Here is a 23,340-nt window from a genome sequence, read left to right on the forward strand (position 1 = left end):
GCAGCTGTTCAGTTTGAACCTTCTTTTACTATCTCATAGAGAAACTAACACAATTTTCAGGTTCAAAAAGGTCAACGGAACTTGGTATTCCCAGCCAGTCTCCCATGCTGGTACTTGCCAAGCCTTAAGCTGCATTGCTGCTGCGATCTGACGAGAGCAGGCACATTCAGCTTAGAATGGCCGTTGACAGCAGCTGTTCAATTTGAACCTTCTTTTACTATCTCATAGAGAAACTAACACAATTTTCAGGTTCAAAAAGGTCAACAGAACTTGGGATTCCCAGCCAGTCTCCCATGCTGGTACTTACCAAGCCTTAAGCTGCATTGCTGCTGCCATCTGACGAGAGCAGGCACATTCAGCTTAGAATGGCCGTTGACAGCAGCTGTTCAATTTGAACCTTCTTTTACTATCTCATAGAGAAACTAACACAATTTTCAGGTTCAAAAAGGTCAACAGAACTTGGGATTCCCAGCCAGTCTCCCATGCTGGTACTTGCCAAGCCTTAAGCTGCATTGCTGCTGCGACCTGACGAGAGCAGGCACATTCAGCTTAGAATGGCCGTTGACAGCAGCTGTTCAATTTGAACCTTCTTTTACTATCTCATAGAGAAACTAACACAATTTTCAGGTTCAAAAAGGTCAACGGAACTTGGGATTCCCAGCCAGTCTCCCATGCTGGTACTTACCAAGCCTTAAGCTGCATTGCTGCTGCCATCTGACGAGAGCAGGCACATTCAGCTTAGAATGGCCGTTGACAGCAGCTGTTCAATTTGAACCTTCTTTTACCATCTTTGACAGAGAAACTAACACAATTTTCAGGTTCAAAAAGGTCAACAGAACTTGGGATTCCCAGCCAGTCTCCCATGCTGGTACTTGCCAAGCCTTAAGCTGCATTGCTGCTGCGATCTGACGAGAGCAGGCACATTCAGCTTAGAATGGCCGTTGACAGCAGCTGTTCAATTTGAACCTTCTTTTACTATCTCATAGAGAAACTAACACAATTTTCAGGTTCAAAAAGGTCAACGGAACTTGGGATTCGCAGCCAGTCTCCCATGCTGGTACTTGCCAAGCCTTAAGCCGCATCGCTGCTGTGATCCGACAAGAGCACGCACATTCAGCTTAGAATGGCCGTTGACACCAGCTGTTTAATTTGAACCTTCTTTTACTATCTCATAGAGAAACTAACACAATTTTCAGGTTCAAAAAGGTCAACGGAACTTGGAATTCGCAGCCAGTCTCCCATGCTGGTACTTGCCAAGCCTTAAGCCGCATCGCTGCTGTGCTCCGACAAGAGCACGCACATTCAGCTTAGAATGGCCGTTGACAGCAGCTGTTCAATTTGAACCTTCTTTTACTATCTCATAGAGAAACTAACACAATTTTCAGGTTCAAAAAGGTCAACGGAACTTGGGATTCCCAGCCAGTCTCCCATGCTGGTACTTGCCAAGCCTTAAGCTGCATTGCTGCTGCGATCTGACGAGAGCAGGCACATTCAGCTTAGAATGGCCGTTGACAGCAGCTGTTCAATTTGAACCTTCTTTTACTATCTCATAGAGAAACTAACACAATTTTCAGGTTCAAAAAGGTCAACGGAACTTGGGATTCCCAGCCAGTCTCCCATGCTGGTACTTGCCAAGCCTTAAGCTGCATTGCTGCTGCGATCTGACGAGAGCAGGCACATTCAGCTTAGAATGGCCGTTGACAGCAGCTGTTCAATTTGAACCTTCTTTTACCATCTTTGACAGAGAAACTAACAATTTTCAGGTTCAAAAAGGTCAACAGAACTTGGGATTCCCAGCCAGTCTCCCATGCTGGTACTTGCCAAGCCTTAAGCTGCATTGATGCTGCGATCTGACGAGAGCAGGCACATTCAGCTTAGAATGGCCGTTGACAGCAGCTGTTCAGTTTGAACCTTCTTTTACTATCTCATAGAGAAACTAACACAATTTTCAGGTTCAAAAAGGTCAACGGAACTTGGAATTCGCAGCCAGTCTCCCATGCTGGTACTTGCCAAGCCTTAAGCCGCATCGCTCCTGTGATCCGACAAGAGCACGCACATTCAGCTTAGAATGGCCGTTGACAGCAGCTGTTCAATTTGAACCTTCTTTTACTATCTCATAGAGAAACTAACACAATTTTCAGGTTCAAAAAGGTCAACGGAACTTGGGATTCCCAGCCAGTCTCCCATGCTGGTACTTGCCAAGCCTTAAGCTGCATTGCTGCTCTGATCTGACGAGAGCAGGCACATTCAGCTTAGAATGGCCGTTGACAGCAGCTGTTCAGTTTGAACCTTCTTTTACTATCTCATAGAGAAACTAACACAATTTTCAGGTTCAAAAAGGTCAACGGAACTTGGTATTGCCAGCCAGTCTCCCATGCTGGTACTTGCCAAGCCTTAAGCTGCATTGCTGCTGCGATCTGACGAGAGCAGGCACATTCAGCTTAGAATGGCCGTTGACAGCAGCTGTTCAATTTGAACCTTCTTTTACCATCTTTGACAGAGAAACTAACAATTTTCAGGTTCAAAAAGGTCAACAGAACTTGGGATTCCCAGCCAGTCTCCCATGCTTGTACTTGCCAAGCCTTAAGCTGCATTGTTGCTGCGATCTGACGAGAGCAGGCACATTCAGCTTAGAATGGCCGTTGACAGCAGCTGTTCAATTTGAACCTTCTTTTACTATCTCATAGAGAAACTAACACAATTTTCAGGTTCAAAAAGGTCAACAGAACTTGGGATTCCCAGCCAGTCTCCCATGCTGGTACTTGCCAAGCCTTAAGCTGCATTGCTGCTGCGATCTGACGAGAGCAGGCACATTCAGCTTAGAATGGCCGTTGACAGCAGCTGTTCAATTTGAACCTTCTTTTACCATCTTTGACAGAGAAACTAACAATTTTCAAGTTCAAAAAGGTCAACAGAACTTGGGATTCCCAGCCAGTCTCCCATGCTGGTACTTGCCAAGCCTTAAGCTGCATTTATGCTGCGATCTGACGAGAGCAGGCACATTCAGCTTAGAATGGCCGTTGACAGCAGCTGTTCAGTTTGAACCTTCTTTTACTATCTCATAGAGAAACTAACACAATTTTCAGGTTCAAAAAGGTCAACGGAACTTGGAATTCGCAGCCAGTCTCCCATGCTGGTACTTGCCAAGCCTTAAGCCGCATCGCTGCTGTGATCCGACAAGAGCACGCACATTCAGCTTAGAATGGCCGTTGACAGCAGCTGTTCAATTTGAACCTTCTTTTACTATCTCATAGAGAAACTAACACAATTTTCAGGTTCAAAAAGGTCAACGGAACTTGGGATTCCCAGCCAGTCTCCCATGCTGGTACTTGGCAAGCCTTAAGCTGCATTGCTGCTGTGATCTGACCAGAGCAGGCACATTCAGCTTAGAATGGCCGTTGACAGCAGCTGTTCAGTTTGAACCTTCTTTTACTATCTCATAGAGAAACTAACACAATTTTCAGGTTCAAAAAGGTCAACGGAACTTGGTATTCCCAGCCAGTCTCCCATGCTGGTACTTGCCAAGCCTTAAGCTGCATTGCTGCTGCGATCTGACGAGAGCAGGCACATTCAGCTTAGAATGGCCGTTGACAGCAGCTGTTCAATTTGAACCTTCTTTTACCATCTTTGACAGAGAAACTAACAATTTTCAGGTTCAAAAAGGTCAACAGAACTTGGGATTCCCAGCCAGTCTCCCATGCTTGTACTTGCCAAGCCTTAAGCTGCATTGTTGCTGCGATCTGACGAGAGCAGGCACATTCAGCTTAGAATGGCCGTTGACAGCAGCTGTTCAATTTGAACCTTCTTTTACTATCTCATAGAGAAACTAACACAATTTTCAGGTTCAAAAAGGTCAACAGAACTTGGGATTCCCAGCCAGTCTCCCATGCTGGTACTTGCCAAGCCTTAAGCTGTATTGCTGCTGCGATCTGACGAGAGCAGGCACATTCAGCTTAGAATGGCCGTTGACAGCAGCTGTTCAATTTGAACCTTCTTTTACCATCTTTGACAGAGAAACTAACAATTTTCAGGTTCAAAAAGGTCAACAGAACTTGGGATTCCCAGCCAGTCTCCCATGCTGGTACTTGCCAAGCCTTAAGCTGCATTGATGCTGCGATCTGACGAGAGCAGGCACATTCAGCTTAGAATGGCCGTTGACAGCAGCTGTTCAGTTTGAACCTTCTTTTACTATCTCATAGAGAAACTAACACAATTTTCAGGTTCAAAAAGGTCAACGGAACTTGGAATTCGCAGCCAGTCTCCCATGCTGGTACTTGCCAAGCCTTAAGCCACATCGCTGCTGTGCTCCGACAAGAGCACGCACATTCAGCTTAGAATGGCCGTTGACAGCAGCTGTTCAATTTGAACCTTCTTTTACTATCTCATAGAGAAACTAACACAATTTTCAGGTTCAAAAAAGTCAACGGAACTTGGGATTCCCAGCCAGTCTCCCATGCTGGTACTTGCCAAGCCTTAAGCTGCATTGCTGCTGTGATCTGACGAGAGCAGGCACATTCAGCTTAGAATGGCCGTTGACAGCAGCTGTTCAGTTTGAACCTTCTTTTACTATCTCATAGAGAAACTAACACAATTTTCAGGTTCAAAAAGGTCAACGGAACTTGGTATTCCCAGCCAGTCTCCCATGCTGGTACTTGCCAAGCCTTAAGCTGCATTGCTGCTGCGATCTGACGAGAGCAGGCACATTCAGCTTAGAATGGCCGTTGACAGCAGCTGTTCAATTTGAACCTTCTTTTACCATCTTTGACAGAGAAACTAACAATTTTCAGGTTCAAAAAGGTCAACAGAACTTGGGATTCCCAGCCAGTCTCCCATGCTTGTACTTGCCAAGCCTTAAGCTGCATTGCTGCTGCGATCTGACGAGAGCAGGCACATTCAGCTTAGAATGGCCGTTGACAGCAGCTGTTCAATTTGAACCTTCTTTTACTATCTCATAGAGAAACTAACACAATTTTCAGGTTCAAAAAGGTCAACAGAACTTGGGATTCCCAGCCAGTCTCCCATGCTGGTACTTGCCAAGCCTTAAGCTGCATTGCTGCTGCGATCTGACTAGAGCAGGCACATTCAGCTTAGAATGGCCGTTGACAGCAGCTGTTCAATTTGAACCTTCTTTTACTATCTCATAGAGAAACTAACACAATTTTCAGGTTCAAAAAGGTCAACGGAACTTGGGATTCCCAGCCAGTCTCCCATGCTGGTACTTGCCAAGCTTTAAGCTGCTGCGATCTGACGAGAGCAGGCACATTCAGCTTAGAATGGCCGTTGACAGCAGCTGTTCAATTTGAACCTTCTTTTACTATCTCATAGAGAAACTAACACAATTTTCAGGTTCAAAAAGGTCAACAGAACTTGGGATTCCCAGCCAGTCTCCCATGCTGGTACTTGCCAAGCCTTAAGCTGCATTGCTGCTGCGATCTGATGAGAGCAGGCACATTCAGCTTAGAATGGCCGTTGACAGCAGCTGTTCAATTTGAACCTTCTTTTACTATCTCATAGAGTAACTAACACAATTTTCAGGTTCAAAAAGGTCAACGGAACTTGGGATTCCCAGCCAGTCTCCCATGCTGGTACTTGCCAAGCCTTAAGCTGCATTGCTGCTGCGATCTGACGAGAGCAGGCACATTCAGCCTAGAATGGCCGTTGACAGCAGCTGTTCAATTTGAACCTTCTTTTACTATCTCATAGAGAAACTAACACAATTTTCAGGTTCAAAAAGGTCAACGGAACTTGGGATTCCCAGCCAGTCTCCCATGCTGGTACTTGCCAAGCCTTAAGCTGCATTGATGCTGCGATCTGACGAGAGCAGGCACATTCAGCTTAGAATGGCCGTTGACAGCAGCTGTTCAGTTTGAACCTTCTTTTACTATCTCATAGAGAAACTAACACAATTTTCAGGTTCAAAAAGGTCAACGGAACTTGGGATTCGCAGCCAGTCTCCCATGCTGGTACTTGCCAAGCCTTAAGCCGCATCGCTGCTGTGATCCGACAAGAGCACGCACATTCAGCTTAGAATGGCCGTTGACACCAGCTGTTCAATTTGAACCTTCTTTTACTATCTCATAGAGAAACTAACACAATTTTCAGGTTCAAAAAGGTCAACAGAACTTGGGATTCCCAGCCAGTCTCCCATGCTGGTACTTACCAAGCCTTAAGCTGCATTGCTGCTGCCATCTGACGAGAGCAGGCACATTCAGCTTAGAATGGCCGTTGACAGCAGCTGTTCAATTTGAACCTTCTTTTACTATCTCATAGAGAAACTAACACAATTTTCAGGTTCAAAAAGGTCAACGGAACTTGGGATTCCCAGCCAGTCTCCCATGCTGGTACTTGCCAAGCTTTAAGCTGCTGCGATCTGACGAGAGCAGGCACATTCAGCTTAGAATGGCCGTTGACAGCAGCTGTTCAATTTGAACCTTCTTTTACTATCTCATAGAGAAACTAACACAATTTTCAGGTTCAAAAAGGTCAACAGAACTTGGGATTCCCAGCCAGTCTCCCATGCTGGTACTTGCCAAGCCTTAAGCTGCATTGCTGCTGCGATCTGATGAGAGCAGGCACATTCAGCTTAGAATGGCCGTTGACAGCAGCTGTTCAATTTGAACCTTCTTTTACTATCTCATAGAGTAACTAACACAATTTTCAGGTTCAAAAAGGTCAACGGAACTTGGGATTCCCAGCCAGTCTCCCATGCTGGTACTTGCCAAGCCTTAAGCTGCATTGCTGCTGCGATCTGACGAGAGCAGGCACATTCAGCTTAGAATGGCCGTTGACAGCAGCTGTTCAATTTGAACCTTCTTTTACTATCTCATAGAGAAACTAACACAATTTTCAGGTTCAAAAAGGTCAACGGAACTTGGGATTCCCAGCCAGTCTCCCATGCTGGTACTTGCCAAGCCTTAAGCTGCATTGATGCTGCGATCTGACGAGAGCAGGCACATTCAGCTTAGAATGGCCGTTGACAGCAGCTGTTCAGTTTGAACCTTCTTTTACTATCTCATAGAGAAACTAACACAATTTTCAGGTTCAAAAAGGTCAACGGAACTTGGGATTCGCAGCCAGTCTCCCATGCTGGTACTTGCCAAGCCTTAAGCCGCATCGCTGCTGTGATCCGACAAGAGCACGCACATTCAGCTTAGAATGGCCGTTGACACCAGCTGTTCAATTTGAACCTTCTTTTACTATCTCATAGAGAAACTAACACAATTTTCAGGTTCAAAAAGGTCAACGGAACTTGGGATTCCCAGCCAGTCTCCCATGCTGGTACTTACCAAGCCTTAAGCTGCATTGCTGCTGCCATCTGACGAGAGCAGGCACATTCAGCTTAGAATGGCCGTTGACAGCAGCTGTTCAATTTGAACCTTCTTTTACCATCTTTTACAGAGAAACTAACAATTTTCAGGTTCAAAAAGGTCAACAGAACTTGGGATTCCCAGCCAGTCTCCCATGCTGGTACTTGCCAAGCCTTAAGCTGCATTGCTGCTGCGATCTAACGAGAGCAGGCACATTCAGCTTAGAATGGCCGTTGACAGCAGCTGTTCAGTTTGAACCTTCTTTTACCATCTTTGACAGAGAAACTAACAATTTTCAGGTTCAAAAAGGTCAACAGAACTTGGGATTCCCAGCCAGTCTCCCATGCTGGTACTTGCCAAGCCTTAAGCTGCATTGCTGCTGCGATCTGACGAGAGCAGGCACATTCAGCTTAGAATGGCCGTTGACAGCAGCTGTTCAGTTTGAACCTTCTTTTACTATCTCATAGAGAAACTAACACAATTTTCAGGTTCAAAAAGGTCAACGGAACTTGGAATTCGCAGCCAGTCTCCCATGCTGGTACTTGCCAAGCCTTAAGCCGCATCGCTGCTGTGATCCGACAAGAGCACGCACATTCAGCTTAGAATGGCCGCTGACAGCAGTTGTTCAATTTGAACCTTCTTTTACTATCTCATAGAGAAACTAACACAATTTTCAGGTTCAAAAAGGTCAACAGAACTTGAGATTCCCAGCCAGTCTCCCATGCTGGTACTTGCCAAACCTTAAGCTGCATTGCTGCTGCGATCTGACGAGAGCAGGCACATTCAGCTTAGAATGGCCGTTGACAGCAGCTGTTCAATTTGAACCTTCTTTTACTATCTCATAGAGAAACTAACACAATTTTCAGGTTCAAAAAGGTCAACAGAACTTGGGATTCCCAGCCAGTCTCCCATGCTGGTACTTACCAAGCCTTAAGCTGCATTGCTGCTGCCATCTGACGAGAGCAGGCACATTCAGCTTAGAATGGCCGTTGACAGCAGCTGTTCAATTTGAACCTTCTTTTACCATCTTTGACAGAGAAACTAACACAATTTTCAGGTTCAAAAAGGTCAACAGAACTTGGGATTCCCAGCCAGTCTCCCATGCTGGTACTTGCCAAGCCTTAAGCTGCATTGCTGCTGCGATCTGACGAGAGCAGGCACATTCAGCTTAGAATGGCCGTTGACAGCAGCTGTTCAATTTGAACCTTCTTTTACTATCTCATAGAGAAACTAACACAATTTTCAGGTTCAAAAAGGTCAACGGAACTTGGGATTCCCAGCCAGTCTCCCATGCTGGTACTTGCCAAGCCTTAAGCTGCATTGCTGCTGCGATCTGACGAGAGCAGGCACATTCAGCTTAGAATGGCCGTTGACAGCAGCTGTTCAATTTGAACCTTCTTTTACCATCTTTGACAGAGAAACTAACAATTTTCAGGTTCAAAAAGGTCAACAGAACTTGGGATTCCCAGCCAGTCTCCCATGCTGGTACTTGCCAAGCCTTAAGCTGCATTGATGCTGCGATCAGACGAGAGCAGGCACATTCAGCTTAGAATGGCCGTTGACAGCAGCTGTTCAGTTTGAACCTTCATTTACTATCTCATAGAGAAACTAACACAATTTTCAGGTTCAAAAAGGTCAACGGAACTTGGAATTCGCAGCCAGTCTCCCATGCTGGTACTTGCCAAGCCTTAAGCCGCATCGCTGCTGTGATCCGACAAGAGCACGCACATTCAGCTTAGAATGGCCGTTGACAGCAGCTGTTCAATTTGAACCTTCTTTTACTATCTCATAGAGAAACTAACACAATTTTCAGGTTCAAAAAGCTCAACAGAACTTGGGATTCCCAGCCAGTCTCCCATGCTGGTACTTGCCAAGCCTTAAGCTGCATTGCTGCTGCCATCTGACGAGAGCAGGCACATTCAGCTTAGAATGGCCGTTGACAGCATCTGTTCAATTTGAACCTTCTTTTACCATCTTTGACAGAGAAACTAACAATTTTCAGGTTCAAAAAGGTCAACAGAACTTGGGATTCCCAGCCAGTCTCCCATGCTGGTACTTGCCAAGCCTTAAGCTGCATTGCTGCTGCGATCTGACGAGAGCAGGCACATTCAGCTTAGAATGGCCGTTGACAGCAGCTGTTCAGTTTGAACCTTCTTTTACTATCTCATAGAGAAACTAACACAATTTTCAGGTTCAAAAAGGTCAACGGAACTTGGAATTCGCAGCCAGTCTCCCATGCTGGTACTTGCCAAGCCTTAAGCCGCATCGCTGCTGTGATCCGACAAGAGCACGCACATTCAGCTTAGAATGGCCGTTGACAGCAGCTGTTCAATTTGAACCTTCTTTTACTATCTCATAGAGAAACTAACACAATTTTCAGGTTCAAAAAGGTCAACGGAACTTGGGATTCCCAGCCAGTCTCCCATGCTGGTACTTGCCAAGCCTTAAGCTGCATTGCTGCTGCGATCTGACGAGAGCAGGCACATTCAGCTTAGAATGGCCGTTGACAGCAGCTGTTCAATTTGAACCTTCTTTTACCATCTTTGACAGAGAAACTAACAATTTTCAGGTTCAAAAAGGTCAACAGAACTTGGGATTCCCAGCCAGTCTCCCATGCTGGTACTTGCCAAGCCTTAAGCTGCATTGATGCTGCGATCTGACGAGAGCAGGCACATTCAGCTTAGAATGGCCGTTGACAGCAGCTGTTCAGTTTGAACCTTCTTTTACTATCTCATAGAGAAACTAACACAATTTTCAGGTTCAAAAAGGTCAACGGAACTTGGAATTCGCAGCCAGTCTCCCATGCTGGTACTTGCCAAGCCTTAAGCCGCATCGCTGCTGTGATCCGACAAGAGCACGCACATTCAGCTTAGAATGGCCGTTGACAGCAGCTGTTCAATTTGAACCTTCTTTTACTATCTCATAGAGAAACTAACACAATTTTCAGGTTCAAAAAGCTCAACAGAACTTGGGATTCCCAGCCAGTCTCCCATGCTGGTACTTGCCAAGCCTTAAGCTGCATTGCTGCTGCCATCTGACGAGAGCAGGCACATTCAGCTTAGAATGGCCGTTGACAGCAGCTGTTCAGTTTGAACCTTCTTTTACTATCTCATAGAGAAACTAACACAATTTTCAGGTTCAAAAAGGTCAACGGAACTTGGAATTCGCAGCCAGTCTCCCATGCTGGTACTTGCCAAGCCTTAAGCCGCATCGCTGCTGTGCTCCGACAAGAGCACGCACATTCAGCTTAGAATGGCCGTTGACAGCAGCTGTTCAATTTGAACCTTCTTTTACTATCTCATAGAGAAACTAACACAATTTTCAGGTTCAAAAAGGTCAACGGAACTTGGGATTCCCAGCCAGTCTCCCATGCTGGTACTTGCCAAGCCTTAAGCTGCATTGCTGCTGTGATCTGACGAGAGCAGGCACATTCAGCTTAGAATGGCCGTTGACAGCAGCTGTTCAGTTTGAACCTTCTTTTACTATCTCATAGAGAAACTAACACAATTTTCAGGTTCAAAAAGGTCAACGGAACTTGGTATTCCCAGCCAGTCTCCCATGCTGGTACTTGCCAAGCCTTAAGCTGCATTGCTGCTGCGATCTGACGAGAGCAGGCACATTCAGCTTAGAATGGCCGTTGACAGCAGCTGTTCAATTTGAACCTTCTTTTACTATCTCATAGAGAAACTAACACAATTTTCAGGTTCAAAAAGGTCAACAGAACTTGGGATTCCCAGCCAGTCTCCCATGCTGGTACTTACCAAGCCTTAAGCTGCATTGCTGCTGCCATCTGACGAGAGCAGGCACATTCAGCTTAGAATGGCCGTTGACAGCAGCTGTTCAATTTGAACCTTCTTTTACTATCTCATAGAGAAACTAACACAATTTTCAGGTTCAAAAAGGTCAACAGAACTTGGGATTCCCAGCCAGTCTCCCATGCTGGTACTTGCCAAGCCTTAAGCTGCATTGCTGCTGCGATCTGACGAGAGCAGGCACATTCAGCTTAGAATGGCCGTTGACAGCAGCTGTTCAATTTGAACCTTCTTTTACTATCTCATAGAGAAACTAACACAATTTTCAGGTTCAAAAAGGTCAACGGAACTTGGGATTCCCAGCCAGTCTCCCATGCTGGTACTTACCAAGCCTTAAGCTGCATTGCTGCTGCCATCTGACGAGAGCAGGCACATTCAGCTTAGAATGGCCGTTGACAGCAGCTGTTCAATTTGAACCTTCTTTTACTATCTCATAGAGAAACTAACACAATTTTCAGGTTCAAAAAGGTCAACAGAACTTGGGATTCCCAGCCAGTCTCCCATGCTGGTACTTGCCAAGCCTTAAGCTGCATTGCTGCTGCGATCTGACGAGAGCAGGCACATTCAGCTTAGAATGGCCGTTGACAGCAGCTGTTCAATTTGAACCTTCTTTTACTATCTCATAGAGAAACTAACACAATTTTCAGGTTCAAAAAGGTCAACGGAACTTGGGATTCCCAGCCAGTCTCCCATGCTGGTACTTACCAAGCCTTAAGCTGCATTGCTGCTGCCATCTGACGAGAGCAGGCACATTCAGCTTAGAATGGCCGTTGACAGCAGCTGTTCAATTTGAACCTTCTTTTACCATCTTTGACAGAGAAACTAACACAATTTTCAGGTTCAAAAAGGTCAACAGAACTTGGGATTCCCAGCCAGTCTCCCATGCTGGTACTTGCCAAGCCTTAAGCTGCATTGCTGCTGCGATCTGACGAGAGCAGGCACATTCAGCTTAGAATGGCCGTTGACAGCAGCTGTTCAGTTTGAACCTTCTTTTACTATCTCATAGAGAAACTAACACAATTTTCAGGTTCAAAAAGGTCAACGGAACTTGGAATTCGCAGCCAGTCTCCCATGCTGGTACTTGCCAAGCCTTAAGCCGCATCGCTGCTGTGATCCGACAAGAGCACGCACATTCAGCTTAGAATGGCCGTTGACAGCAGCTGTTCAATTTGAACCTTCTTTTACTATCTCATAGAGAAACTAACACAATTTTCAGGTTCAAAAAGGTCAACGGAACTTGGGATTCCCAGCCAGTCTCCCATGCTGGTACTTGCCAAGCCTTAAGCTGCATTGCTGCTGCGATCTGACGAGAGCAGGCACATTCAGCTTAGAATGGCCGTTGACAGCAGCTGTTCAATTTGAACCTTCTTTTACCATCTTTGACAGAGAAACTAACAATTTTCAGGTTCAAAAAGGTCAACAGAACTTGGGATTCCCAGCCAGTCTCCCATGCTGGTACTTGCCAAGCCTTAAGCTGCATTGATGCTGCGATCTGACGAGAGCAGGCACATTCAGCTTAGAATGGCCGTTGACAGCAGCTGTTCAGTTTGAACCTTCTTTTACTATCTCATAGAGAAACTAACACAATTTTCAGGTTCAAAAAGGTCAACGGAACTTGGAATTCGCAGCCAGTCTCCCATGCTGGTACTTGCCAAGCCTTAAGCCGCATCGCTGCTGTGATCCGACAAGAGCACGCACATTCAGCTTAGAATGGCCGTTGACAGCAGCTGTTCAATTTGAACCTTCTTTTACTATCTCATAGAGAAACTAACACAATTTTCAGGTTCAAAAAGCTCAACAGAACTTGGGATTCCCAGCCAGTCTCCCATGCTGGTACTTGCCAAGCCTTAAGCTGCATTGCTGCTGCCATCTGACGAGAGCAGGCACATTCAGCTTAGAATGGCCGTTGACAGCAGCTGTTCAGTTTGAACCTTCTTTTACTATCTCATAGAGAAACTAACACAATTTTCAGGTTCAAAAAGGTCAACGGAACTTGGAATTCGCAGCCAGTCTCCCATGCTGGTACTTGCCAAGCCTTAAGCCGCATCGCTGCTGTGCTCCGACAAGAGCACGCACATTCAGCTTAGAATGGCCGTTGACAGCAGCTGTTCAATTTGAACCTTCTTTTACTATCTCATAGAGAAACTAACACAATTTTCAGGTTCAAAAAGGTCAACGGAACTTGGGATTCCCAGCCAGTCTCCCATGCTGGTACTTGCCAAGCCTTAAGCTGCATTGCTGCTGTGATCTGACGAGAGCAGGCACATTCAGCTTAGAATGGCCGTTGACAGCAGCTGTTCAGTTTGAACCTTCTTTTACTATCTCATAGAGAAACTAACACAATTTTCAGGTTCAAAAAGGTCAACGGAACTTGGTATTCCCAGCCAGTCTCCCATGCTGGTACTTGCCAAGCCTTAAGCTGCATTGCTGCTGCGATCTGACGAGAGCAGGCACATTCAGCTTAGAATGGCCGTTGACAGCAGCTGTTCAATTTGAACCTTCTTTTACTATCTCATAGAGAAACTAACACAATTTTCAGGTTCAAAAAGGTCAACAGAACTTGGGATTCCCAGCCAGTCTCCCATGCTGGTACTTACCAAGCCTTAAGCTGCATTGCTGCTGCCATCTGACGAGAGCAGGCACATTCAGCTTAGAATGGCCGTTGACAGCAGCTGTTCAATTTGAACCTTCTTTTACTATCTCATAGAGAAACTAACACAATTTTCAGGTTCAAAAAGGTCAACAGAACTTGGGATTCCCAGCCAGTCTCCCATGCTGGTACTTGCCAAGCCTTAAGCTGCATTGCTGCTGCGATCTGACGAGAGCAGGCACATTCAGCTTAGAATGGCCGTTGACAGCAGCTGTTCAATTTGAACCTTCTTTTACTATCTCATAGAGAAACTAACACAATTTTCAGGTTCAAAAAGGTCAACGGAACTTGGGATTCCCAGCCAGTCTCCCATGCTGGTACTTACCAAGCCTTAAGCTGCATTGCTGCTGCCATCTGACAAGAGCAGGCACATTCAGCTTAGAATGGCCGTTGACAGCAGCTGTTCAATTTGAACCTTCTTTTACTATCTCATAGAGAAACTAACACAATTTTCAGGTTCAAAAAGGTCAACAGAACTTGGGATTCCCAGCCAGTCTCCCATGCTGGTACTTGCCAAGCCTTAAGCTGCATTGCTGCTGCGATCTGACGAGAGCAGGCACATTCAGCTTAGAATGGCCGTTGACAGCAGCTGTTCAATTTGAACCTTCTTTTACTATCTCATAGAGAAACTAACACAATTTTCAGGTTCAAAAAGGTCAACGGAACTTGGGATTCCCAGCCAGTCTCCCATGCTGGTACTTACCAAGCCTTAAGCTGCATTGCTGCTGCCATCTGACGAGAGCAGGCACATTCAGCTTAGAATGGCCGTTGACAGCAGCTGTTCAATTTGAACCTTCTTTTACCATCTTTGACAGAGAAACTAACACAATTTTCAGGTTCAAAAAGGTCAACAGAACTTGGGATTCCCAGCCAGTCTCCCATGCTGGTACTTGCCAAGCCTTAAGCTGCATTGCTGCTGCGATCTGACGAGAGCAGGCACATTCAGCTTAGAATGGCCGTTGACAGCAGCTGTTCAATTTGAACCTTCTTTTACTATCTCATAGAGAAACTAACACAATTTTCAGGTTCAAAAAGGTCAACGGAACTTGGGATTCGCAGCCAGTCTCCCATGCTGGTACTTGCCAAGCCTTAAGCCGCATCGCTGCTGTGATCCGACAAGAGCACGCACATTCAGCTTAGAATGGCCGTTGACACCAGCTGTTCAATTTGAACCTTCTTTTACTATCTCATAGAGAAACTAACACAATTTTCAGGTTCAAAAAGGTCAACGGAACTTGGGATTCCCAGCCAGTCTCCCATGCTGGTACTTGCCAAGCCTTAAGCTGCATTGATGCTGCGATCTGACGAGAGCAGGCACATTCAGCTTAGAATGGCCGTTGACAGCAGCTGTTCAGTTTGAACCTTCATTTACTATCTCATAGAGAAACTAACACAATTTTCAGGTTCAAAAAGGTCAACGGAACTTGGAATTCGCAGCCAGTCTCCCATGCTGGTACTTGCCAAGCCTTAAGCCGCATCGCTGCTGTGATCCGACAAGAGCACGCACATTCAGCTTAGAATGGCCGTTGACAGCAGCTGTTCAATTTGAACCTTCTTTTACTATCTCATAGAGAAACTAACACAATTTTCAGGTTCAAAAAGCTCAACAGAACTTGGGATTCCCAGCCAGTCTCCCATGCTGGTACTTGCCAAGCCTTAAGCTGCATTGCTGCTGCCATCTGACGAGAGCAGGCACATTCAGCTTAGAATGGCCGTTGACAGCATCTGTTCAATTTGAACCTTCTTTTACCATCTTTGACAGAGAAACTAACAATTTTCAGGTTCAAAAAGGTCAACAGAACTTGGGATTCCCAGCCAGTCTCCCATGCTGGTACTTGCCAAGCCTTAAGCTGCATTGCTGCTGCGATCTGACGAGAGCAGGCACATTCAGCTTAGAATGGCCGTTGACAGCAGCTGTTCAGTTTGAACCTTCTTTTACTATCTCATAGAGAAACTAACACAATTTTCAGGTTCAAAAAGGTCAACGGAACTTGGAATTCGCAGCCAGTCTCCCATGCTGGTACTTGCCAAGCCTTAAGCCGCATCGCTGCTGTGATCCGACAAGAGCACGCACATTCAGCTTAGAATGGCCGTTGACAGCAGCTGTTCAATTTGAACCTTCTTTTACTATCTCATAGAGAAACTAACACAATTTTCAGGTTCAAAAAGGTCAACGGAACTTGGGATTCCCAGCCAGTCTCCCATGCTGGTACTTGCCAAGCCTTAAGCTGCATTGCTGCTGCGATCTGACGAGAGCAGGCACATTCAGCTTAGAATGGCCGTTGACAGCAGCTGTTCAATTTGAACCTTCTTTTACCATCTTTGACAGAGAAACTAACAATTTTCAGGTTCAAAAAGGTCAACAGAACTTGGGATTCCCAGCCAGTCTCCCATGCTGGTACTTGCCAAGCCTTAAGCTGCATTGATGCTGCGATCTGACGAGAGCAGGCACATTCAGCTTAGAATGGCCGTTGACAGCAGCTGTTCAGTTTGAACCTTCTTTTACTATCTCATAGAGAAACTAACACAATTTTCAGGTTCAAAAAGGTCAACGGAACTTGGAATTCGCAGCCAGTCTCCCATGCTGGTACTTGCCAAGCCTTAAGCCGCATCGCTGCTGTGATCCGACAAGAGCACGCACATTCAGCTTAGAATGGCCGTTGACAGCAGCTGTTCAATTTGAACCTTCTTTTACTATCTCATAGAGAAACTAACACAATTTTCAGGTTCAAAAAGCTCAACAGAACTTGGGATTCCCAGCCAGTCTCCCATGCTGGTACTTGCCAAGCCTTAAGCTGCATTGCTGCTGCCATCTGACGAGAGCAGGCACATTCAGCTTAGAATGGCCGTTGACAGCAGCTGTTCAGTTTGAACCTTCTTTTACTATCTCATAGAGAAACTAACACAATTTTCAGGTTCAAAAAGGTCAACGGAACTTGGAATTCGCAGCCAGTCTCCCATGCTGGTACTTGCCAAGCCTTAAGCCGCATCGCTGCTGTGCTCCGACAAGAGCACGCACATTCAGCTTAGAATGGCCGTTGACAGCAGCTGTTCAATTTGAACCTTCTTTTACTATCTCATAGAGAAACTAACACAATTTTCAGGTTCAAAAAGGTCAACGGAACTTGGGATTCCCAGCCAGTCTCCCATGCTGGTACTTGCCAAGCCTTAAGCTGCATTGCTGCTGTGATCTGACGAGAGCAGGCACATTCAGCTTAGAATGGCCGTTGACAGCAGCTGTTCAGTTTGAACCTTCTTTTACTATCTCATAGAGAAACTAACACAATTTTCAGGTTCAAAAAGGTCAACGGAACTTGGTATTCCCAGCCAGTCTCCCATGCTGGTACTTGCCAAGCCTTAAGCTGCATTGCTGCTGCGATCTGACGAGAGCAGGCACATTCAGCTTAGAATGGCCGTTGACAGCAGCTGTTCAATTTGAACCTTCTTTTACTATCTCATAGAGAAACTAACACAATTTTCAGGTTCAAAAAGGTCAACAGAACTTGGGATTCCCAGCCAGTCTCCCATGCTGGTACTTACCAAGCCTTAAGCTGCATTGCTGCTGCCATCTGACGAGAGCAGGCACATTCAGCTTAGAATGGCCGTTGACAGCAGCTGTTCAATTTGAACCTTCTTTTACTATCTCATAGAGAAACTAACACAATTTTCAGGTTCAAAAAGGTCAACAGAACTTGGGATTCCCAGCCAGTCTCCCATGCTGGTACTTGCCAAGCCTTAAGCTGCATTGCTGCTGCGATCTGACGAGAGCAGGCACATTCAGCTTAGAATGGCCGTTGACAGCAGCTGTTCAATTTGAACCTTCTTTTACTATCTCATAGAGAAACTAACACAATTTTCAGGTTCAAAAAGGTCAACGGAACTTGGGATTCCCAGCCAGTCTCCCATGCTGGTACTTACCAAGCCTTAAGCTGCATTGCTGCTGCCATCTGACGAGAGCAGGCACATTCAGCTTAGAATGGCCGTTGACAGCAGCTGTTCAATTTGAACCTTCTTTTACCATCTTTGACAGAGAAACTAACACAATTTTCAGGTTCAAAAAGGTCAACAGAACTTGGGATTCCCAGCCAGTCTCCCATGCTGGTACTTGCCAAGCCTTAAGCTGCATTGCTGCTGCGATCTGACGAGAGCAGGCACATTCAGCTTAGAATGGCCGTTGACAGCAGCTGTTCAATTTGAACCTTCTTTTACTATCTCATAGAGAAACTAACACAATTTTCAGGTTCAAAAAGGTCAACGGAACTTGGGATTCCCAGCCAGTCTCCCATGCTGGTACTTGCCAAGCCTTAAGCTGCATTGCTGCTGCGATCTGACGAGAGCAGGCACATTCAGCTTAGAATGGCCGTTGACAGCAGCTGTTCAATTTGAACCTTCTTTTACCATCTTTGACAGAGAAACTAACAATTTTCAGGTTCAAAAAGGTCAACAGAACTTGGGATTCCCAGCCAGTCTCCCATGCTGGTACTTGCCAAGCCTTAAGCTGCATTGATGCTGCGATCTGACGAGAGCAGGCACATTCAGCTTAGAATGGCCGTTGACAGCAGCTGTTCAGTTTGAACCTTCTTTTACTATCTCATAGAGAAACTAACACAATTTTCAGGTTCAAAAAGGTCAACGGAACTTGGAATTCGCAGCCAGTCTCCCATGCTGGTACTTGCCAAGCCTTAAGCCGCATCGCTCCTGTGATCCGACAAGAGCACGCACATTCAGCTTAGAATGGCCGTTGACAGCAGCTGTTCAATTTGAACCTTCTTTTACTATCTCATAGAGTAACTAACACAATTTTCAGGTTCAAAAAGGTCAACGGAACTTGGGATTCCCAGCCAGTCTCCCATGCTGGTACTTGCCAAGCCTTAAGCTGCATTGCTGCTCTGATCTGACGAGAGCAGGCACATTCAGCTTAGAATGGCCGTTGACAGCAGCTGTTCAGTTTGAACCTTCTTTTACTATCTCATAGAGAAACTAACACAATTTTCAGGTTCAAAAAGGTCAACGGAACTTGGTATTCCCAGCCAGTCTCCCATGCCGGTACTTGCCAAGCCTTAAGCTGCATTGCTGCTGCGATCTGACGAGAGCAGGCACATTCAGCTTAGAATGGCCGTTGACAGCAGCTGTTCAATTTGAACCTTCTTTTACCATCTTTGACAGAGAAACTAACAATTTTCAGGTTCAAAAAGGTCAACAGAACTTGGGATTCCCAGCCAGTCTCCCATGCTTGTACTTGCCAAGCCTTAAGTTGCATTGTTGCTGCGATCTGACGAGAGCAGGCACATTCAGCTTAGAATGGCCGTTGACAACAGCTGTTCAATTTGAACCTTCTTTTACTATCTCATAGAGAAACTAACACAATTTTCAGGTTCAAAAAGGTCAACAGAACTTGGGATTCCCAGCCAGTCTCCCATGCTGGTACTTGCCAAGCCTTAAGCTGCATTGCTGCTGCGATCTGACGAGAGCAGGCACATTCAGCTTAGAATGGCCGTTGACAGCAGCTGTTCAATTTGAACCTTCTTTTACCATCTTTGACAGAGAAACTAACAATTTTCAAGTTCAAAAAGGTCAACAGAACTTGGGATTCCCAGCCAGTCTCCCATGCTGGTACTTGCCAAGCCTTAAGCTGCATTTATGCTGCGATCTGACGAGAGCAGGCACATTCAGCTTAGAATGGCCGTTGACAGCAGCTGTTCAGTTTGAACCTTCTTTTACTATCTCATAGAGAAACTAACACAATTTTCAGGTTCAAAAAGGTCAACGGAACTTGGAATTCGCAGCCAGTCTCCCATGCTGGTACTTGCCAAGCCTTAAGCCGCATCGCTGCTGTGATCCGACAAGAGCACGCACATTCAGCTTAGAATGGCCGTTGACAGCAGCTGTTCAATTTGAACCTTCTTTTACTATCTCATAGAGAAACTAACACAATTTTCAGGTTCAAAAAGGTCAACGGAACTTGGGATTCCCAGCCAGTCTCCCATGCTGGTACTTGCCAAGCCTTAAGCTGCATTGCTGCTGCGATCTGACGAGAGCAGGCACATTCAGCTTAGAATGGCCGTTGACAGCAGCTGTTCAATTTGAACCTTCTTTTACTATCTCATAGAGAAACTAACACAATTTTCAGGTTCAAAAAGGTCAACGGAACTTGGTATTCCCAGCCAGTCTCCCATGCTGGTACTTGCCAAGCCTTAAGCTGCATTGCTGCTGCGATCTGACGAGAGCAGGCACATTCAGCTTAGAATGGCCGTTGACAGCAGCTGTTCAATTTGAACCTTCTTTTACCATCTTTGACAGAGAAACTAACAATTTTCAGGTTCAAAAAGGTCAACAGAACTTGGGATTCCCAGCCAGTCTCCCATGCTTGTACTTGCCAAGCCTTAAGCTGCATTGTTGCTGCGATCTGACGAGAGCAGGCACATTCAGCTTAGAATGGCCGTTGACAGCAGCTGTTCAATTTGAACCTTCTTTTACTATCTCATAGAGAAACTAACACAATTTTCAGGTTCAAAAAGGTCAACAGAACTTGGGATTCCCAGCCAGTCTCCCATGCTGGTACTTGCCAAGCCTTAAGCTGTATTGCTGCTGCGATCTGACGAGAGCAGGCACATTCAGCTTAGAATGGCCATTGACAGCAGCTGTTCAATTTGAACCTTCTTTTACCATCTTTGACAGAGAAACTAACAATTTTCAGGTTCAAAAAGGTCAACAGAACTTGGGATTCCCAGCCAGTCTCCCATGCTGGTACTTGCCAAGCCTTAAGCTGCATTGATGCTGCGATCTGACGAGAGCAGGCACATTCAGCTTAGAATGGCCGTTGACAGCAGCTGTTCAGTTTGAACCTTCTTTTACTATCTCATAGAGAAACTAACACAATTTTCAGGTTCAAAAAGGTCAACGGAACTTGGAATTCGCAGCCAGTCTCCCATGCTGGTACTTGCCAAGCCTTAAGCCACATCGCTGCTGTGCTCCGACAAGAGCACGCACATTCAGCTTAGAATGGCCGTTGACAGCAGCTGTTCAATTTGAACCTTCTTTTACTATCTCATAGAGAAACTAACACAATTTTCAGGTTCAAAAAAGTCAACGGAACTTGGGATTCCCAGCCAGTCTCCCATGCTGGTACTTGCCAAGCCTTAAGCTGCATTGCTGCTGTGATCTGACGAGAGCAGGCACATTCAGCTTAGAATGGCCGTTGACAGCAGCTGTTCAGTTTGAACCTTCTTTTACTATCTCATAGAGAAACTAACACAATTTTCAGGTTCAAAAAGGTCAACGGAACTTGGTATTCCCAGCCAGTCTCCCATGCTGGTACTTGCCAAGCCTTAAGCTGCATTGCTGCTGCGATCTGACGAGAGCAGGCACATTCAGCTTAGAATGGCCGTTGACAGCAGCTGTTCAATTTGAACCTTCTTTTACCATCTTTGACAGAGAAACTAACAATTTTCAGGTTCAAAAAGGTCAACAGAACTTGGGATTCCCAGCCAGTCTCCCATGCTTGTACTTGCCAAGCCTTAAGCTGCATTGTTGCTGCGATCTGACGAGAGCAGGCACATTCAGCTTAGAATGGCCGTTGACAGCAGCTGTTCAATTTGAACCTTCTTTTACTATCTCATAGAGAAACTAACACAATTTTCAGGTTCAAAAAGGTCAACAGAACTTGGGATTCCCAGCCAGTCTCCCATGCTGGTACTTGCCAAGCCTTAAGCTGCATTGCTGCTGCGATCTGACGAGAGCAGGCACATTCAGCTTAGAATGGCCGTTGACAGCAGCTGTTCAATTTGAACCTTCTTTTACCATCTTTGACAGAGAAACTAACAATTTTCAGGTTCAAAAAGGTCAACAGAACTTGGGATTCCCAGCCAGTCTCCCATGCTGGTACTTGCCAAGCCTTAAGCTGCATTGATGCTGCGATCTGACGAGAGCAGGCACATTCAGCTTAGAATGGCCGTTGACAGCAGCTGTTCAGTTTGAACCTTCTTTTACTATCTCATAGAGAAACTAACACAATTTTCAGGTTCAAAAAGGTCAACGGAACTTGGTTTTCCCAGCCAGTCTCCCATGCTGGTACTTGCCAAGCTTTAAGCTGCTGCGATCTGACGAGAGCAGGCACATTCAGCTTAGAATGGCCGTTGACAGCAGCTGTTCAATTTGAACCTTCTTTTACTATCTCATAGAGAAACTAACACAATTTTCAGGTTCAAAAAGGTCAACAGAACTTGGGATTCCCAGCCAGTCTCCCATGCTGGTACTTGCCAAGCCTTAAGCTGCATTGCTGCTGCGATCTGATGAGAGCAGGCACATTCAGCTTAGAATGGCCGTTGACAGCAGCTGTTCAATTTGAACCTTCTTTTACTATCTCATAGAGTAACTAACACAATTTTCAGGTTCAAAAAGGTCAACGGAACTTGGGATTCCCAGCCAGTCTCCCATGCTGGTACTTGCCAAGCCTTAAGCTGCATTGCTGCTGCGATCTGACGAGAGCAGGCACATTCAGCTTAGAATGGCCGTTGACAGCAGCTGTTCAATTTGAACCTTCTTTTACTATCTCATAGAGAAACTAACACAATTTTCAGGTTCAAAAAGGTCAACGGAACTTGGGATTCCCAGCCAGTCTCCCATGCTGGTACTTGCCAAGCCTTAAGCTGCATTGCTGCTGCGATCTGACGAGAGCAGGCACATTCAGCTTAGAATGGCCGTTGACAGCAGCTGTTCAGTTTGAACCTTCTTTTACTATCTCATAGAGAAACTAACACAATTTTCAGGTTCAAAAAGGTCAACGGAACTTGGGATTCGCAGCCAGTCTCCCATGCTGGTACTTGCCAAGCCTTAAGCCGCATCGCTGCTGTGATCCGACAAGAGCACGCACATTCAGCTTAGAATGGCCGTTGACACCAGCTGTTCAATTTGAACCTTCTTTTACTATCTCATAGAGAAACTAACACAATTTTCAGGTTCAAAAAGGTCAACGGAACTTGGGATTCCCAGCCAGTCTCCCATGCTGGTACTTACCAAGCCTTAAGCTGCATTGCTGCTGCCATCTGACGAGAGCAGGCACATTCAGCTTAGAATGGCCGTTGACAGCAGCTGTTCAATTTGAACCTTCTTTTACCATCTTTGACAGAGAAACTAACAATTTTCAGGTTCAAAAAGGTCAACAGAACTTGGGATTCCCAGCCAGTCTCCCATGCTGGTACTTGCCAAGCCTTAAGCTGCATTGCTGCTGCGATCTGACGAGAGCAGGCACATTCAGCTTAGAATGGCCGTTGACAGCAGCTGTTCAGTTTGAACCTTCTTTTACCATCTTTGACAGAGAAACTAACAATTTTCAGGTTCAAAAAGGTCAACAGAACTTGGGATTCCCAGCCAGTCTCCCATGCTGGTACTTGCCAAGCCTTAAGCTGCATTGCTGCTGCGATCTGACGAGAGCAGGCACATTCAGCTTAGAATGGCCGTTGACAGCAGCTGTTCAGTTTGAACCTTCTTTTACTATCTCATAGAGAAACTAACACAATTTTCAGGTTCAAAAAGGTCAACGGAACTTGGAATTCGCAGCCAGTCTCCCATG

General features: G+C 45.7%; 25 pseudogenes; all 25 read right to left on the reverse strand.

The window, feature by feature from the left end:
- Window positions 1-69: 69 nt before the first annotated feature.
- LOC140078602 (5S ribosomal RNA) lies at window positions 70-188 on the reverse strand (annotated as a pseudogene).
- Window positions 189-258: 70 nt separating this feature from the next.
- On the reverse strand, window positions 259-377 carry LOC140091968 (5S ribosomal RNA; annotated as a pseudogene).
- A 70-nt stretch (window positions 378-447) lies between these two features.
- LOC140086746 (5S ribosomal RNA) lies at window positions 448-566 on the reverse strand (annotated as a pseudogene).
- Window positions 567-636: 70 nt separating this feature from the next.
- LOC140090255 (5S ribosomal RNA) lies at window positions 637-755 on the reverse strand (annotated as a pseudogene).
- A 72-nt stretch (window positions 756-827) lies between these two features.
- LOC140080416 (5S ribosomal RNA) lies at window positions 828-946 on the reverse strand (annotated as a pseudogene).
- Window positions 947-1,394: 448 nt separating this feature from the next.
- LOC140099588 (5S ribosomal RNA) lies at window positions 1,395-1,513 on the reverse strand (annotated as a pseudogene).
- A 70-nt stretch (window positions 1,514-1,583) lies between these two features.
- Window positions 1,584-1,702, reverse strand: LOC140099590 (5S ribosomal RNA; annotated as a pseudogene).
- Window positions 1,703-1,772: 70 nt separating this feature from the next.
- Window positions 1,773-1,891, reverse strand: LOC140085699 (5S ribosomal RNA; annotated as a pseudogene).
- A 448-nt stretch (window positions 1,892-2,339) lies between these two features.
- Window positions 2,340-2,458, reverse strand: LOC140092493 (5S ribosomal RNA; annotated as a pseudogene).
- Window positions 2,459-2,528: 70 nt separating this feature from the next.
- Window positions 2,529-2,647, reverse strand: LOC140087112 (5S ribosomal RNA; annotated as a pseudogene).
- A 70-nt stretch (window positions 2,648-2,717) lies between these two features.
- LOC140080417 (5S ribosomal RNA) lies at window positions 2,718-2,836 on the reverse strand (annotated as a pseudogene).
- Window positions 2,837-2,906: 70 nt separating this feature from the next.
- Window positions 2,907-3,025, reverse strand: LOC140091794 (5S ribosomal RNA; annotated as a pseudogene).
- A 448-nt stretch (window positions 3,026-3,473) lies between these two features.
- LOC140078614 (5S ribosomal RNA) lies at window positions 3,474-3,592 on the reverse strand (annotated as a pseudogene).
- Window positions 3,593-3,662: 70 nt separating this feature from the next.
- LOC140087113 (5S ribosomal RNA) lies at window positions 3,663-3,781 on the reverse strand (annotated as a pseudogene).
- Window positions 3,782-3,851: 70 nt separating this feature from the next.
- On the reverse strand, window positions 3,852-3,970 carry LOC140084599 (5S ribosomal RNA; annotated as a pseudogene).
- Window positions 3,971-4,040: 70 nt separating this feature from the next.
- LOC140085700 (5S ribosomal RNA) lies at window positions 4,041-4,159 on the reverse strand (annotated as a pseudogene).
- A 448-nt stretch (window positions 4,160-4,607) lies between these two features.
- LOC140078626 (5S ribosomal RNA) lies at window positions 4,608-4,726 on the reverse strand (annotated as a pseudogene).
- A 70-nt stretch (window positions 4,727-4,796) lies between these two features.
- On the reverse strand, window positions 4,797-4,915 carry LOC140088191 (5S ribosomal RNA; annotated as a pseudogene).
- Window positions 4,916-4,985: 70 nt separating this feature from the next.
- On the reverse strand, window positions 4,986-5,104 carry LOC140092690 (5S ribosomal RNA; annotated as a pseudogene).
- Window positions 5,105-5,355: 251 nt separating this feature from the next.
- LOC140080215 (5S ribosomal RNA) lies at window positions 5,356-5,474 on the reverse strand (annotated as a pseudogene).
- Window positions 5,475-5,544: 70 nt separating this feature from the next.
- LOC140082913 (5S ribosomal RNA) lies at window positions 5,545-5,663 on the reverse strand (annotated as a pseudogene).
- Window positions 5,664-5,733: 70 nt separating this feature from the next.
- On the reverse strand, window positions 5,734-5,852 carry LOC140084239 (5S ribosomal RNA; annotated as a pseudogene).
- A 259-nt stretch (window positions 5,853-6,111) lies between these two features.
- Window positions 6,112-6,230, reverse strand: LOC140091969 (5S ribosomal RNA; annotated as a pseudogene).
- A 251-nt stretch (window positions 6,231-6,481) lies between these two features.
- Window positions 6,482-6,600, reverse strand: LOC140080227 (5S ribosomal RNA; annotated as a pseudogene).
- Window positions 6,601-6,670: 70 nt separating this feature from the next.
- Window positions 6,671-6,789, reverse strand: LOC140099591 (5S ribosomal RNA; annotated as a pseudogene).
- Between the last annotated feature and the right edge of the window lie 16,551 nt (window positions 6,790-23,340).

Source organism: Engystomops pustulosus, chromosome 9 (assembly GCF_040894005.1).
Source record: "Engystomops pustulosus chromosome 9, aEngPut4.maternal, whole genome shotgun sequence".
NCBI classification, from domain to species: domain Eukaryota; kingdom Metazoa; phylum Chordata; class Amphibia; order Anura; family Leptodactylidae; genus Engystomops; species Engystomops pustulosus.